Source organism: Procambarus clarkii, chromosome 13 (assembly GCF_040958095.1).
Source record: "Procambarus clarkii isolate CNS0578487 chromosome 13, FALCON_Pclarkii_2.0, whole genome shotgun sequence".
Taxonomy (NCBI): domain Eukaryota; kingdom Metazoa; phylum Arthropoda; class Malacostraca; order Decapoda; family Cambaridae; genus Procambarus; species Procambarus clarkii.
In genome coordinates, this window is record NC_091162.1 from 22,722,872 (window position 1) to 22,739,898 (window position 17,027).

The 17,027-nt window shown below is 43.3% G+C and overlaps 1 protein-coding gene across 1 annotated transcript in view; it reads left to right on the forward strand.

The window, feature by feature from the left end:
* Positions 1 to 4,466: 4,466 nt before the first annotated feature.
* Positions 4,467 to 17,027, forward strand: part of anchor (integral membrane protein GPR155 homolog anchor) — a 152,115-nt gene continuing 139,554 nt past the window's right edge. Inside the window, exon 1 of the mRNA XM_045740773.2 lies at positions 4,467 to 4,682. The gene's annotated coding sequence lies outside the window, so the exon portion shown is untranslated. The remainder of the gene's footprint in view (positions 4,683 to 17,027) is intronic.

The following is a 17,027-nucleotide window of genomic DNA, read 5'->3' on the forward strand; positions in this document are numbered from 1 at the left end:
GTCACTATGGCGGTGTGTCCACTCACAGGATGAGTGGCGCTACCCAATACTGTCACTATGGCGGTGTGTCCACTCACAGGATGAGTGGCGCTGCCCAATACTGTCACTATGGCGGTGTGTCCACTCACAGGATGAGTGGCGCTGCCCAATACTGTCACTATGGCGGTGTGTCCACTCACAGGATGAGTGGCGCTGCCCAATACTGTCACTATGGCGGTGTGTCCACTCACAGGATGAGTGGCGCTGACCAATACTGTCACTATGGCGGTGTGTCCACTCACAGGATGAGTGGCGCTGCCCAATACTGTCACTATGGCGGTGTGTCCACTCACAGGATGAGTGGCGCTACCCAATACTGTCACTATGGCGGTGTGTCCACTCACAGGATGAGTGACGCTACCCAATACTGTCACTATGGCGGTGTGTCCACTCACAGGATGAGTGGCGCTGCCCAATACTGTCACTATGGCGGTGTGTCCACTCACAGGATGAGTGGCGCTGCCCAATACTGTCACTACGGCGGTGTGTCCACTCACAGAATGAGTGGCGCTGCCCAATACTGTCACTATGGTGGTGTGTCCATTCACAGGATGAGTGCCGCTGCCCAATACTGTCACTATGGCGGTGTGCCCACTCACAAGATGAGTGCCGCTGCCCAATACTGTCACTATGGCGGTGTGTCCACTCACAGGATGAGTGGCGCTGCCCAATACTGTCACTATGGCGGTGTGTCCACTCACAGGATGAGTGGCGCTGCCCAATACTGTCACTATGGCGGTGTGTCCATTCACAGGATGAGCGCCGCTGCCCAATACTGTCACTATGGCGGTGTGTCCATTCACAGGATGAGTGACGCTGCCCAATACTGTCACTATGGCGGTGTGTCCATTCACAGGATGAGTGCCGCTGCCCAATACTGTCACTATGGCGGTGTGCCCACTCACAGGATGAGTGCCGCTGCCCAATACTGTCACTATGGCGGTGTGTCCACTCACAGGATGAGTGTCGCTGCCCAATACTGTCACTATGGCGGTGTGTCCACTCACAGGATGAGTGCCGCTGCCCAATACTGTCACTATGGCGGTGTGTCCACTCACAGGATGAGTGCCGCTGCCCAATACTGTCACTATGGCGGTGTGTCCACTCACAGGATGAGTGGCGCTGCCCAATACTGTCACTATGGCGGTGTGTCCACTCACAGGATGAGTGGCGCTGCCCAATACTGTCACTATGGCGGTGTGTCCACTCACAGGATGAGTGCCGCTCCCCAATACTGTCACTATGGCGGTGTGTCCACTCACAGGATGAGTGCCGCTGCCCAATAAACTCGACCCTCGACGCAAAATATAAAAAAAAAAATATCTGATCCAACTGCTTTAGTTTCATCGTTTTGTACTCACCTAATTGTGCTTATGAGGGTTCAACTTCAGCTCTTGGGTCCTGTGTTTGACCGTCCGTCATCTGGCGTACAGCTTCGGGAGAATACTGCAGGTCGAGCCTCGCTACACTTGAACGTCTGTTAACTATTCTGACACAAAACGACAAACATAACACCCATTACCAACCACCACAACAACGTCAACCACAGCAAGAAGGACAACAACATCCATACACTGAAACACCCACTACAGCAATAATAAGGCTTATCTTGGTCTACGTAACTACAGCAATAATAAGGCTTATCTTGGTCTACGTAACTACAGCAATAATAAGGCTTATCTTGGTCTACGTAACTACAGCAATAATAAGGCTTATCTTGGTCTACGTAACTACAGCAATAATAAGGCTTATCTTGGTCTACGTAACTACAGCAATAATAAGGCTTATCTTGGTCTACGTAACTACAGCAATAATAAGGCTTATCTTGGACTACGTAACTACAGCAATAATAAGGCTTATCTTGGACTACGTAACTACAGCAATAATAAGGCTTATCTTGGACTACGTAACTACAGCAATAATAAGGCTTATCTTGGTCTACGTAACTACAGCAGTAATAAGGCTTATCTTGGTCTACGTAACTACAGCAATAATAAGGCTTATCTTGGACTACGTAACTACAGCAATAATAAGGCTTATCTTGGTCTACGTAACTACAGCAATAATAAGGCTTATCTTGGACTACGTAACTACAGCAATAATAAGGCTTATCTTGGTCTACGTAACTACAGCAATAATAAGGCTTATCTTGGTCTACGTAACTACAGCAATAATAAGGCTTATCTTGGACTACGTAACTACAGCAATAATAAGGCTTATCTTGGACTACGTAACTACAGCAATAATAAGGCTTATCTTGGACTACGTAACTACAGCAATAATAAGGCTTATCTTGGACTACGTAACTACAGCAATAATAAGGCTTATCTTGGACTACGTAACTACAGCAATAATAAGGCTTATCTTGGACTACGTAACTACAGCAATAATAAGGCTTATCTTGGTCTACGTAACTACAGCAATAATAAGGCTTATCTTGGTCTACGTAACTACAGCAATAATAAGGCTTATCTTGGACTACGTAACTACAGCAATAATAAGGCTTATCTTGGTCTACGTAACTACAGCAATAATAAGGCTTATCTTGGTCTACGTAACTACAGCAGTAATAAGGCTTATCTTGGTCTACGTAACTACAGCAATAATAAGGCTTATCTTGGTCTACGTAACTACAGCAGTAATAAGGCTTATCTTGGTCTACGTAACTACAGCAATAATAAGGCTTATCTTGGTCTACGTAACTACAACAGTAATAAGGCTTATCTTGGACTACGTAACTACAACATTTCCATACACACGATACAAGCGCCTTCAAAAATTTATACTAATAAGTAATTCTGTAAATAAGTTAATTAAACTACAATATATTTTGTTCTTTTCCAACAGAGGAAGGAGAGGTCCCCCCTGTCTCCTGCCCGGAGCCTCTCCCTAGCACGTGTCCAGCAAGTAGTCTGGAAGACGCTATAAGTGTCCGAGCAAGTATCTGGAAGACGCTATAAGTGTCGAGCAAGTGTCTGGAAGAAGCTATAAGTGTCGAGCAAGTATCTGGAAGACGCTATAAGTGTCGAGCAAGTGTCTGGAAGACGCTATAAGTGTCGAGCAAGTGTCTGGAAGACGCTATAAGTGTCGAGCAAGTGTCTGGAAGACGCTATAAGTGTCGAGCAAGTGTCTGGAAGACGCTATAAGTGTCGAGCAAGTGTCTGGAAGAAGCTATAAGTGTCGAGCAAGTATCTGGAAGACGCTATAAGTGTCGAGCAAGTATCTGGAAGACGCTATAAGTGTCGAGCAAGTGTCTGGAAGACGCTATAAGTGTCGAGCAAGTGTCTGGAAGAAGCTATAAGTGTCGAGCAAGTGTCTGGAAGAAGCTATAAGTGTCGAGCAAGTGTCTGGAAGAAGCTATAAGTGTCGAGCAAGTATCTGGAAGAAGCTATAAGTGTCGAGCAAGTATCTGGAAGAAGCTATAAGTGTCGAGCAAGTAGTCTGGAAGAAGCTATAAGTGTCGAGCAAGTGTCTGGAAGACGCTATAAGTGTCGAGCAAGTGTCTGGAAGAAGCTATAAGTGTCGAGCAAGTGTCTGGAAGACGCTATAAGTGTCGAGCAAGTGTCTGGAAGACGCTATAAGTGTCGAGCAAGTGTCTGGAAGACGCTATAAGTGTCGAGCAAGTATCTAGAAGAAGCTATAAGTGTCGAGCAAGTGTCTGGAAGACGCTATAAGTGTCGAGCAAGTATCTGGAAGAAGCTATAAGTGTCGAGCAAGTATCTGGAAGAAGCTATAAGTGTCGAGCAAGTATCTGGAAGAAGCTATAAGTGTCCAGCAAGTATCTGGAAGAAGCTATAAGTGTCGAGCAAGTATCTGGAAGAAACTACAAGTGTCGAGCAAGTGTCTGGAAGAAACTACAAGTGTCGAGCAAGTGTCTGGAAGAAACTACAAGTGTCGAGCAAGTGTCTGGAAGAACGTACAATTCCAGCCCCGCTCCCCCCCCCCCCCCCCGGCCCCCTCCGTCTCCCGTTTAGAGATATTGATTGACTAAGACTCCGTCTCTGTGGCGTCTTAAGGTGTCACTGACCTGGTCCTTATCATCACAAGTAGTCATATATCGGGGCCCTGGCGACCTTGAGCGGCCAAACAGGTTGGCTAACCAAGAAATTATCAAACAAAAATATCGCCACGTAACTAGAGGCCAGAGACCGCGTCGGGTACTTCAGGAGAAGGAGCGGACCGCCTCGCCTCACTCTTCAGTGTTGGAGACACTGGCTAGTCTTGCGGTAAGACCGTTGAGCGACTCTTAGCTTGCGTGGAGGAGCACAGCTTCCCTCAGGCCATCAAACGAGAGCCTTCAGCAACCTTAGTCTTAATAAAGAGTGTGCCCTGAGATCAATATATCGTGAGAGGAGAGCCGGCGTGACAGGTACGAGGTACTTGTCGTTCTCTAGAGAATTGTTGAGAGCGCGGCACATCCCCTGGTGACGCCCGGCGCCTCCCTTGCCCTTGTGAAGAAGATAGATCTGTGTGCCAGCCCTTAGTCTGGCGAAGGCTCGTCAGGCAGTGAATAAGGATGGCGAAGGCGCAGGTGGTGGCGATAGTGACGGTGGTGTTGGGCCTGGTAGGCCTGTGTATAGTGAAGGAGTTCACCAGCCAACATTCATCACCGGGAGTCCATCAACTCCGTCCTCTGCCGGGAGGTGAGTACTGCCTCCTTTCTTTGAAAGACACATTACCCTCATACACCTGTCCACCACACACTTTACCCAGCCACTTTCCATGCACGTCAACACATTTCAGTTCATCTTCGGGTGCCGCCGGTGTCTGCGTGCCGGCAGGGGCCAGAGAGCCCTAACGCCACAGTTCAGGGCACACCGCACACTCATCAACACGGCCGGGCAACACATCACAAATATGTGTAATTATATGACAATTGCTTCACAGCTGCTCCACAATAATGACCGTCTGTAATGACTAAACATGAATTTAAACTAAGAGCGGAAGGGGAACCTACGACAAGCCACTGGCTTTCTGTCCCTGTCGAGGGTACTAGAGACGGTGGCCCTCAGGTCAATTTTCATTTAAAAATTATGTTTAACTTGAGCGAGCAACAACACAATTTTGATTTAATCCAATATATTTTTTAAAGAATTTGTTTGGCTACGTGTGACCGGTGTTGATGATTTGTAAAGATTTGAACACTCGCCAGGTAGACTGTGTCAACACTGTGTCAACACTGTGTCAACACTGTGTCAACACTGTGTCAACACCGTGTCAACACCGTGTCAACACCGTGTCAACACTGTGTCAACACCGTGTCAACACCGTGTCAACACCGTGTCAACACCGTGTCAACACTGTGTCAACACCGTGTCAACACCGTGTCAACACCGTGTCAACACCGTGTCAACACTGTGTCAACACCGTGTCAACACCGAGTCAACACCGTGTCAACACCGTGTCAACACTGTGTCAACACCGTGTCAACACCGTGTCAACACTGTGTCAACACTGTGTCAACACCGTGTCAACACTGTGTCAACACCGTGTCAACACTGTGTCAACACCGTGTCAACACTGTGTCAACACCGTGTCAACACCGTGTCAACACTGTGTCAACACTGTGTCAACACCGTGTCAACACTGTGTCAACACCGTGTCAACACTGTGTCAACACCGTGTCAACACTGTGTCAACACCGTGTCAACACCGTGTCACCACCGTGTCAACACTGTGTCAACACCGTGTCAACATTGTGTCAACACCGTGTCAACACCGTGTCAACACTGTGTCAACACTGTGTCAACACCGTGTCAACACCGTGTCAACACCGTGTCAACACTGTGTCAACACTGTGTCAACACTGTGTCAACACCGTGTCAACACTGTCTCAACACCGTGTCAACACTGTCTCAACACCGTGTCAACACCGTGTCAACACTGTGTCAACACCGTGTCAACACTGTGTCAATACTGTGTCAACACCGTGTCAACAACGTGTCAACACTGTGTCAACACCGTGTCAATACCGTGTCAACACTGTGTCAACACCGTGTCAACACCGTGTCAACACCGTGTCAACACTGTGTTAACACCGTGTCAACACTGTGTCAACACCGTGTAAACACCGTGTCAACACCGTGTCAACACCGTGTCAACACTGTGTCAACACCGTGTCAACACCGTGTCAACACTGTATCAACACCGTGTCAACACTGTGTCAACACCGTGTCAACACCGTGTCAACACCGTGTCAACACTGTGTTAACACCGTGTCAACACCGTGTCAACACTGTGTCAACATTGTGTCAACTTTGTGTCAACACTGTGTCAACACTGTGTCAACACCGTGTCAACACTGTGTCAACACTGTGTTAACATTGTGTCAACACTGTGTCAACACTTTGTCAACACCGTGTCAACACTGTGTCAACACTGTGTCAACACTGTGTCAACATTGTGTCAACATTGTGTCAACACTGTGTCAACACTGTGTCAACACTGTGTCAACATTGTGTCAACATTGTATCAACATTGTGTCAACACTGTGTCAACACTGTCAACACTGTGTCAACACTGTGTTAACATTGTGTCAACACCGTGTCAACACTGTGTACATTGTGTCAACACTGTGTCAACACCGTGTCAACACTGTGTCAACATTGTGTCAACATTGTGTCAACACTGTGTCAACACTGTGTTAACATTGTGTCAACACTGTGTCAACACTGTGTCAACACTGTGTCAACACCGTGCCAACACTGTGTCAACACTGTGTCAACATTGTGTCAACACTGTGTCAACACCGTGTCAACACTGTGTCAACATTGTGTCAACATTGTGTCAACACTGTGTCAACACTGTGTCAACACCGTGTCAACACTGTGTCAACACCATGTCAACACTGTGTCAACATTGTGTCAACATTGTGTCAACACTGTGTCAACACCGTGTCAACACCGTGACAACACCGTGTCAACACTGTGTCAACACCGTGTCAACACTGTGTCAACACCGTGTCAACACTGTGTCAACACCGTGTCAACACTGTGTCAACACTGTGTTAACATTGTGTCAACACTGTGTCAACACTGTGTCAACACCGTGTCAACACTGTGTCAACACTGTGTCAACACCGTGTCAACACCGTGTACCTGGCACATGTGTACTTGTACCGGTGGCAGGAACGAGTCTTGGGGTGACCGACACTGTTGATGTTCTCATGGCACCTCCTTGGTGTCAACTCTTCAGTGATAGCAAGTGCTCTTATTACCAGTCAGTTACAGTGCCGTCAAGGACACGAGGTGATGAGTTGTTAGTGAAGGGGGTGTCAAACATGGCGTCTACACTGTGCTTCAGTATGATGACGGTGATCACAGTGCCCTTGTGAGTGGTGCACCACAGTGGTGAGTGATCACAGTGCCCCTTGACGTGGTACACCACAGTGGTGAGTGATCACAGTGCCCTTGTGAGTGGTGCACCACAGTGGTGAGTGATCACAGTGCCCCTTGACGTGGTACACCACAGTGGTGAGTGATCACAGTGCCCTTGTGAGTGGTGCACCACAGTGGTGAGTGATCACAGTGCCCTTGTGAGTGGTGCACCACAGTGGTGAGTGATCACAGTGCCCCTTGACGTGGTACACCACAGTGGTGAGTGATCACAGTGCCCTTGTGAGTGGTGCACCACAGTGGTGAGTGATCACAGTGCCCCTTGACGTGGTACACCACAGTGGTGAGTGATCACAGTGCCCTTGTGAGTGGTGCACCACAGTGGTGAGTGATCACAGTGCCCCTTGACGTGGTACACCACAGTGGTGAGTGATCACAGTGCCCTTGACGTGGTGCACCACAGTGATGAGTGATCACAGTGCCCTTGACGTGGTACACCACAGTGGTGAGTGATCACAGTGCCCTTGACGTGGTACACCACAGTGGTGAGTGATCACAGTGCCCCTTGACGTGGTACACCACAGTGGTCAGTGATCACAGTGCCCTTGACGTGGTGCACCACAGTGGTGAGTGATCACAGTGCCCTTGACGTGGTACACCACAGTGGTGAGTGATCACAGTGCCCCTTGACGTGGTACACCACAGTGGTGAGTGATCACAGTACCCTTGACGTGGTACACCACAGTGGTCAGTGATCACAGTGCCCTTGACGTGGTGCACCACAGTGGTGAGTGATCACAGTGCCCTTGACGTGGTGCACCACAGTGGTGAGTGATCACAGTGCCCTTGACGTGGTACACCACAGTGGTGAGTGATCACAGTGCCCCTTGACGTGGTACACCACAGTGGTGAGTGATCACAGTGCCTCTTGACGTGGTACACCACAGTGGTGAGTGATCACAGTGCCCCTTAGTAGTAGGGATGGCGCCTTAAGGGCCCTTTTTTAGGGGGAAAAAGGGCCGATAAGCTCTTAAAGGTTTCTTATGGGGAATTTTTTTTTTTTATTAAGTTATGAGGTACATCTGCATTAGTGCAGCTACCCTAGACTATATGAAGTGGAGTACAGTGTGTCAAAAAAAGCTAACTAGGTGATGCTATAAAATCCCCATCACACAGGATGGTTAGTCATACAGAGACATGTGATAGGCGGTCTGCACTGGCAGACTCCGGATGCATTTTGAGGATATCAACAACACAAGATTGAATAAGGTAGCAGTGGTAATACAAGTCCCCATCTCGCAGGATGGTTAGTCATACAGGGCCATGTGTTTAATAGCCTGCACTGGCAAATTTTGGGTATACTGTGAGGATATCTTCAAGAATACGAGAGTGAATAAAGTAATTGCAAAGCTCCAGGTACCTCATGCCAACTGGTCTGAAAGGTCTAATAACTGGGCATTCAGTGATGTAGTGCGGGAGATCATGCCGTAGTTCCTGCTCACAGAGTTTGCAACTGGAGTGCTCAGGATTGGGAGACCCGTCACCTGCAGCCACCTGCCACAGGTAACGGTAACCCAACCTGATCCTTGCAACCACTGTGTCGCACAGTCTAGTGGACGTTTTGTGCTGTCCATAGATGTAGGTTTCAGATCTGAACAAATCATAGCTTTTTATACTAGTACTTTCAGGTCGTTGGGAGTCAGTAAGTTCTTTCCTATCAGATCTGAATGTTTGGACCAATACAGTTTTGACAGCAGAGATGGGGATACCTAGATCTAATTCAACTTCAAACTTGTTACACGCTAATTTGGCTGCAATGTCTGTCTCATTATGATGGGTTATATTTATGTGTGAAGGTATCCATACAAAGGAGATTCGAGACCCTTTACTCTGTGCATCAATTAGGTCATTTATAATTGGGAGTATTAGGTTCTTGCTGTCGATCTTCCAAGAGAAGTTTTCGATTGCTTGAAGAGCAGACTTTGAATCGCAGAATATTATTCCTCCTCCAATATTTTTTAATGTGCTGGTTGCTAAATGTAATGCTGCTAGTTCTGCTTGTGTGGAGGTCAGCCAGTTGTTTAACCTGACACTGACAGTCTTTGTGCAGATATTATTTCTATAAAACCTACATGCCGCTGCAGTCCGTCCAGTAGAAGACTGGACTGAGCCGTCGGTGTAGACACAGTGCTCGTGAGATCTTAGACTCTCGATGGAGGAGGCAATTGTTTCAAGAGTGACAGCTTTGAGTAGAGCAAGATTCTCATTATCTTTCTTGGTGACAGGTGTGTATGATACTTGAATGGTGGGGTACAGATAAAGAGGAATATCAGAGACTGGTAGATTGCACTTAAAAGGAATGTTAAGTTTAATGAGATTGTAAGCATTGTTTCTCAGCCAATTATCATAAAAGGAGTGAGTTGGTATGTCGGCACCAGTCAAAAGGGTGTTAACAGCACTAAATAATTTGTCTCTGAGCAATGCAGGAGATGTAGGATCTCTCATGACTTTAAGACAGAAGGTAGTGTTAACTTGCATTATTCTCTCTAGTATGGTTGGAAACTTCAGTTCTTCCCTCATTTTCTTACTAAGAATAAACTCTACGGACAATTTTTGTTTGTTTTCAAAATCACTCATTTGGAGTTAAGGATTTCTTATGAGAAAAACAGTTTCAGAGATCTTAGAAGGTTGTTGAGAGTTCTTATGGGGAAAATTCAGAGTTTTGTTTGATATGAAAAGCGGAACTAGTTACATTTTGGAGAGAACAGACTCTAAGACTCCAACATTTTGGAGTCTTAGAGAACAACATTGATGTCTTAGAGAACAACATTGATGTCTTAGAGAACAACATTGATGTCTTAGAGAACAACATTGATGTCTTAGAGAACAACATTGATGTCTTAGAGAACAACATTGATGTCTTAGAGAACAACATTGATGTCTTAGAGAACAACATTGATGTCTTAGAGAACAACATTGATGTCTTAGAGAACAACATTGATGTCTTAGAGAACAACATTGATGTCTTAGAGAACAACTTTGATGTCTTAGAGAACAACATTGATGTCTTAGAGAACTACATTGATGTCTTAGAGAACTACATTGATGTCTTAGAGAACTACAGTGATGTCTTAGAGAACTACATTGATGTCTTAGAGAACAACATTGATGTCTTAGAGAACAACATTGATGTCTTAGAGAACAACATTGATGTCTTAGAGAACAACATTGATGTCTTAGAGAACAACATTGATGTCTTAGAGAACAACATTGATGTCTTAGAGAACAACATTGATGTCTTAGAGAACAACATTGATGTCTTAGAGAACAACATTGATGTCTTAGAGAACAACATTGATGTCTTAGAGAACAACTTTGATGTCTTAGAGAACAACATTGATGTCTTAGAGAACTACATTGATGTCTTAGAGAACTACAGTGATGTCTTAGAGAACTACATTGATGTCTTAGAGAACAACATTGATGTCTTAGAGAACAACATTGATGTCTTAGAGAACAACATTGATGTCTTAGAGAACAACATTGATGTCTTAGAGAACTACATTGATGTCTTAGAGAACAACATTGATGTCTTAGTGAACAATATTGATGTCTTAGAGAACAACATTGATGTATTAGAGAACAACTTTGATGTATTAGAGAACAACTTTGATGTCTTAGAGAACAACATTGATGTCTTAGAGAACAACTTTGATGTCTTAGAGAACAACATTGATGTCTTAGAGAACAACATTGATGTCTTAGAGAACAACTTTGATGAACGAAGGTGAGTTAGAGATCACCTCTGATGACTCTGAGAATAACTTTGATGAACGAAGATATTTTACAGAACAACTTTGATGACTGAGATTAACTTTTTGATAGCTCTGAGAATAACTTTGATGACTTAGAGATTAACTTTTGAGGAAATGAGAATAGCTTTTGATGATTCTGAGAATAACTTTGATGAACGAAAGTGAGTTAGAGATTAAATTTTAAAGTCTCTTAGAATAATGTAACATTGTTCCCAGATCTAGACAATCATGGGACAATATACATGGGAGATTTTAATGCTAGACATATTACGCTGGGAGACAGTACTAACAACGATAATGGATGCAAATTTATCACATATGTTTATGACATTTATCACATATGTTTATGACAACAGATTAACCGTGTATACTACGGATACCCAAACTCATTTATTGGGAGGCAGACTTGATTATGTAATGGGTAGAAACCTTGTGCAAGATAGGATGGAATGTTCGTTGGTAAATCACTTTGTTAGTGATCACTATGCAGTTTCTGCTTCCTATGTGGTACAGTGTGATGTACCTAATAGACATCAGAGACGGAAAATGAATATTCCATATGGCTTGCATGACCACTTTATTAATTGTATATCAAAATGGTATCAAGATTACACAATAACGAATGTACAAGCCTTCTCCAGAGATCTCGTTGATACAATTACTACCTACTATGACACATGGGTGTGTTGGAGAACAGGTCGTAAGCCTAGCAGAAGTGGGCAACACCTACCACCACCCAAGTGGGTCCTTAACCCCGTATTTGTTAAAGAACATGAACGAGTAAAGCAACTTGGAGATACGTACAAACGAACCAAAGCACAAGGTGACTTGCATGCATTTCTAGTTGCAAATAGCGAGGTGAGAGACATGAGCAACGTTATACGTAATAAACATTGGGAAGAGTTCCTACAAAGTATAAATGAGCAAACAACACTTGTTGAAGTTTGGGAAAAGATACGAAAAATCTCTAGAAGCAGCCCAACCAAACCGCTTCACCACAGCCCAACCAAACCGCTGCACCACAGCCCACTAGAACAAGCAAACATTCTCCTTGATCAATGGGCACTAACATCGAGCTACGACTCACTCCCAATTAACATACAGCACAAACTTGATGACACACGCCCCAACAGACAACGAACCATCAATCTTGTCTGTACAGCTATCGACGTGTCGGACCTTAATGATGTAACTGAATGGGAATTAAATCATGCACTAAAGATGGGAAAATCAACTGCTCCTGGAGAGGACTGGTATTACTTACAGTCTACTGAGATTAGTCTCACACGTACCAGGTAATCCACTATTAGTGTTGTACAGAATGAGTTTACGTGAAGGAGTATTACCTGATGCTTGGACAAAGAGTGTCATTGTTCCTATCCACAAACCACACTCAGATAATTATAGACCCATATCTTTAACATCGTGTGTTTGTAAAGTGCTTGAACGTATTGTTCTAAACCGGCTCATGTATCGTATACAGGGGCACCTGTCACCCCAACTGTTTGGATTTATGCCTGGGCTCAGTACACAACACTGTTTTGCTGAGTACTTCGCACATATTGAAGCTTCCCCTCAAACAGTCTTCATCGACCTAGCAGCAGCTTTTGATACAGCAAACAGAGAAATCATACTGGAACAGCTTGCCGAGCTGGGAATACAAGGAAAATTACTGAAATGGATAAAGGGCTATTTGTCTAATCGAACAGCATATGTTTTGTTTAATGGTGTTAAAAGCACAGAGAGCAAACACTTTGAACTGGGAACTCCACAAGGAGGGGTCCTCAGTCCCTTGTTGTTCAACGTTCTGATGCATAAACTTATTAAAGATCTTCCAACTAATAATGAAGACACTGTCATTTGTTATGCTGATGATATATGTTTACAGGCTGCCACCGAGCCTAGAATGCAAGTTCTGCTCGACGCTTTTGCTACTAGAGCTGAGGAATGTGGCCTCCTTATCTCTGTACAGAAAACTCGTGCCCTCATTCCATGTGGTATTCCACCACCCAATTATCATATAGATGGGCGAGCACTTGAGAACTGCGAGTCTTACAGATACCTTGGTGTCCCCATTAACGACCCTGGGTACCTTTCTTCTCTCAAGAGGAGACTTTGGGAGAGATTAAAGCCCTTGCGGGTCCTTGTTGGTGTCAATCATGGGCTTAACGTGAGACTTGCTAGAATGTTTTATGTATCATTTATACGCTCTGTTATTGACTACAATGCTCTACATCTCACACTGTATACTGACAAAGAGCTGAAATCTCTTGAAACCTTGCAAAATGAAGCTATGCGTCTCATCCTTGGGGCTCCAAAGTCCACGAGAATAGTTAACATGAGAGCAGAGTTAAAATTACCTACCATAAGTGAGAGAATCTTGTCTATTAGCACAGTTTTCGGCGTGAAGGCATTGAGTAGATCTAGACAACACATGAAGTTTCAAGCTAAACTTTCTAATATGCTACACTCACCTGAGGTCTATAGAAGAAGAACGAAATCTGATTATGTATATTGGTTCTACAAGGTAGCCAACTCCATCAAAATATTAAATATGTACCCAACTCGACTAATGATTAATCAGCCAATTACTCCATGGGATAACTGGGATCTATCAGTTGATTTTGTAAATGCGCCCAAGAAAGATAGTGTGCACACTACATTATTAAAACAGTTAACACTGAAAAGCATCACTGAAAGTACTCAGAGTATGGGTAACGATGTTTATCAGTGCTATACCGACAGCTCTGTAGAAGAAGGTGGACGATGTACCGGATGTGCATGTAACATATTTGAACAGTCTTTTCTCGTACATACAGCAATGAAGCGCGCCAATGACTGGGCAAGTACAACTCAAACCGAACTTGCAGGCATATACCTTGCCACTGAATTTTTAAAAGACAAAGGCAGTGGACTTATATACTGTGACTCGCAGAGTGCACTCCTGGCATTGAACGCACATAGTAGTGACACCCAGAAAATAGTCAGTGATATTCGAATGAATGTTTTAGCTGCCAAAGAAAACAGATTTGAGATTAAATTCCTATGGATACCATCACATGTTGGCATCTCAAGGCATGACACTGTTGATATGCTTGCTAAGTCAGCCTGCAGAAAACCAGTGGTAGAAATTGATATGGGTGTTTCATTAGCAGTGACAAAGAGAATACTTAAACAAATATCTAATGAAAATCTCACCGACCTAACAAATTCTCAAAGACCTGAAAGTTGTAGCATTAAATATTATGATAGATATCGTGAGGAGACATTCACATATGGGACTAATAGAACAAGAACCCGGCAATGTGATGTTATAGTGGCCAGAATACGCCTGGGATATAGACGTATCTGGCAGCTTTCTCAAAACCCAAATGTCGAGTACACAATGTGTCAACTTTGTGAAAGAGAAAACATGCACTCTCTTGAACATTATATTGTAGAATGTCCCATACTGACTGACTTTCGCCCTCCTGGGCTAAGGTATGCTGAACTCTGTAGTTACTATATGAATACTGGAACACTTGATGATATATTGGACTTGTATCCAAAATTGACCATGTAATATATCAATCAACAATGTATATATATGATGCAACTATATAACCTGAGCTTGTAAAAGCACCTTCATCACCTTCAGTGATTAAGTGCTTAATTGCACACTAGTTTCTTTATCAGCTACCTCACCCTGTCAGGGTAAATGAGACAAATGTATGTGAATGCATGTGTGTGTGTATATATGTATGTGTATGTGTGTGTGTGTGTATGTATATGTATGGGTATAAAGCATATTTGGAAGCTGATCAGAATTACATTTCACCTTTGTGAATGTACATTAATGACACTATGTAAAAGACACATCTAATACTTTATGTAGGGCATACGTAAATCTGTGTATCTATGTATTTACGTATGTAGGTTAGCTTAGCATTTTAAAAGCACCGAATCACCTTCTGTGGTTGAGTGTTCAATAAACCCCTGAACTGTATGTTTAACACTTCTCTAACCCTGTCCATGGAGGACAGAAGAAAATGTATGTATGCTGGTTAGCATTGTAAATGTGTGGCCACGTCTGTGGTAGAAAAAAAATAATAACTTGATGTCTTAGAGAATAACTTTGATGAACGAAGATGTCTTAGAAAGTCTTTCTGATGAACGAAGATGACTTAGAGAATACCTTTTGATGGCTCTGAGAATAACTTTTGATGTCTTAGAGAATAACTTTTGATGGCTCTGAGAATAACTTCTGATGTCTTAGAGAATAACTTTTGATGACTCTGAGAATAACTTTTGATGTCTTAGAGAATAATTTGTGATGCCTTAGAGAATAACTTTTGAAGTCTCTTAGAATAACTTTTGATATCTTAGAGAATAACTTTGATGAACGAAGATGTCTTAGAAAGTCTCTCTGATGAACGAAGGTGACTTAGAGAATAACTTTTGATGTCTTAGAGAACAACTTTTGACGCTCTGAGAATATCTTTTGATGCCTTAGAGCACGTTATTGATGTCTTGAAGAGTAACTTTGGTGTCTCGAAGAGTGTTTTTGATGTGTTTGAGTGTGTCACTGACGTCTTTAAGTATATCCTTAATGTCTCGAAGAGTAACTTTGACATCTCGAAGAATGTCTTTGACTATTTTTCTTACTTAACGACATATAATTTTATTTACGAAAGTGCTGAAAGAAGTTACATTTGACTATTTTTTTAGTTGAGGGGACGAATAATTTTAGTTAAGAACAGTAATGATAGATATCTTTGGTTGTTTGTTCTTGCTTGACGAAACATAACGGCTGTTAAGAAATGATGAATCAAGACTATTTTTAGTTGATTGACGAATAATTTTAATTAAGCAACGACAAAAAAAGATGATGAACAGAGCTATTTTAAGTTCAGATAATGGTTATTTTAGTTATACTAAGACAAGAATAGATGATGAATGTGACTATTGTCAGTTGATTGATGAATACTTTCAGTTAAAATTGACAAGAAAAAGATGTTGAACATGACTGTTTTCGGTTGATTGACAAGTAATTTGTAGTTAAGAAATGACAAGAAAAGAATGTCTTGGTAAATTTGATTTTAAAGAACGTGTAAGAGAATGCGATGAACACAGTGAACATATGGGGAAGATGACAAAGAACACATTGAACATGTAAGAGAGGTGAATAGTATGATCTGAACATGCTGAGAATATGAACATGGGGGAACATGCTAAGAACATTGAGGACATGAATATTGAGTACGAAAGTTGTACAGAGAACATGTGATGAACATGAAAACATGAAAACATGATAAAGAACACAGAAAACATGAAGAATATGACAAAGCAAATATGGAAGAGAATGCGAAGAACACAGTGAAGAACACAGAAAATATGTAAGCGAAGGTGATGAACCTGTAAAGAACATGCTAAGAACAATATGAGAACATGTAAAACATTGAGGAGCAGGTGAAATTATGATTTGAATGTTCAGAGAACATGAATAGTGAGTCTGGAAGTTGTACAGAGAACATGTGATGAACATGAAAAGATGACAAAGAGCACAGAAAAAATGGAGAATATGACAAAGAACATAGAGAACATGGAGTGAACATGAATAATGAGTATACAAGCTGTATTTCTTTAAATTCTGGGGAGGGAGGGAAGTTTGGGGGAAGTTGAGGAATGGGCGAGATGAAGGGGGGAGTAGGGGGTGATTTAGAGATGGAGAAGGAGTAGGGGGAAGGAAGGGGGGGGGCGATAAGGGTGAAAGGGTGTTGGGGAAGGTAAGGGGGTAAGGGGGTAAGGGGCGGAGGGGGGGGAAGGTAAGGGATGGGAAGATAAGGTGTGATGTTTGACC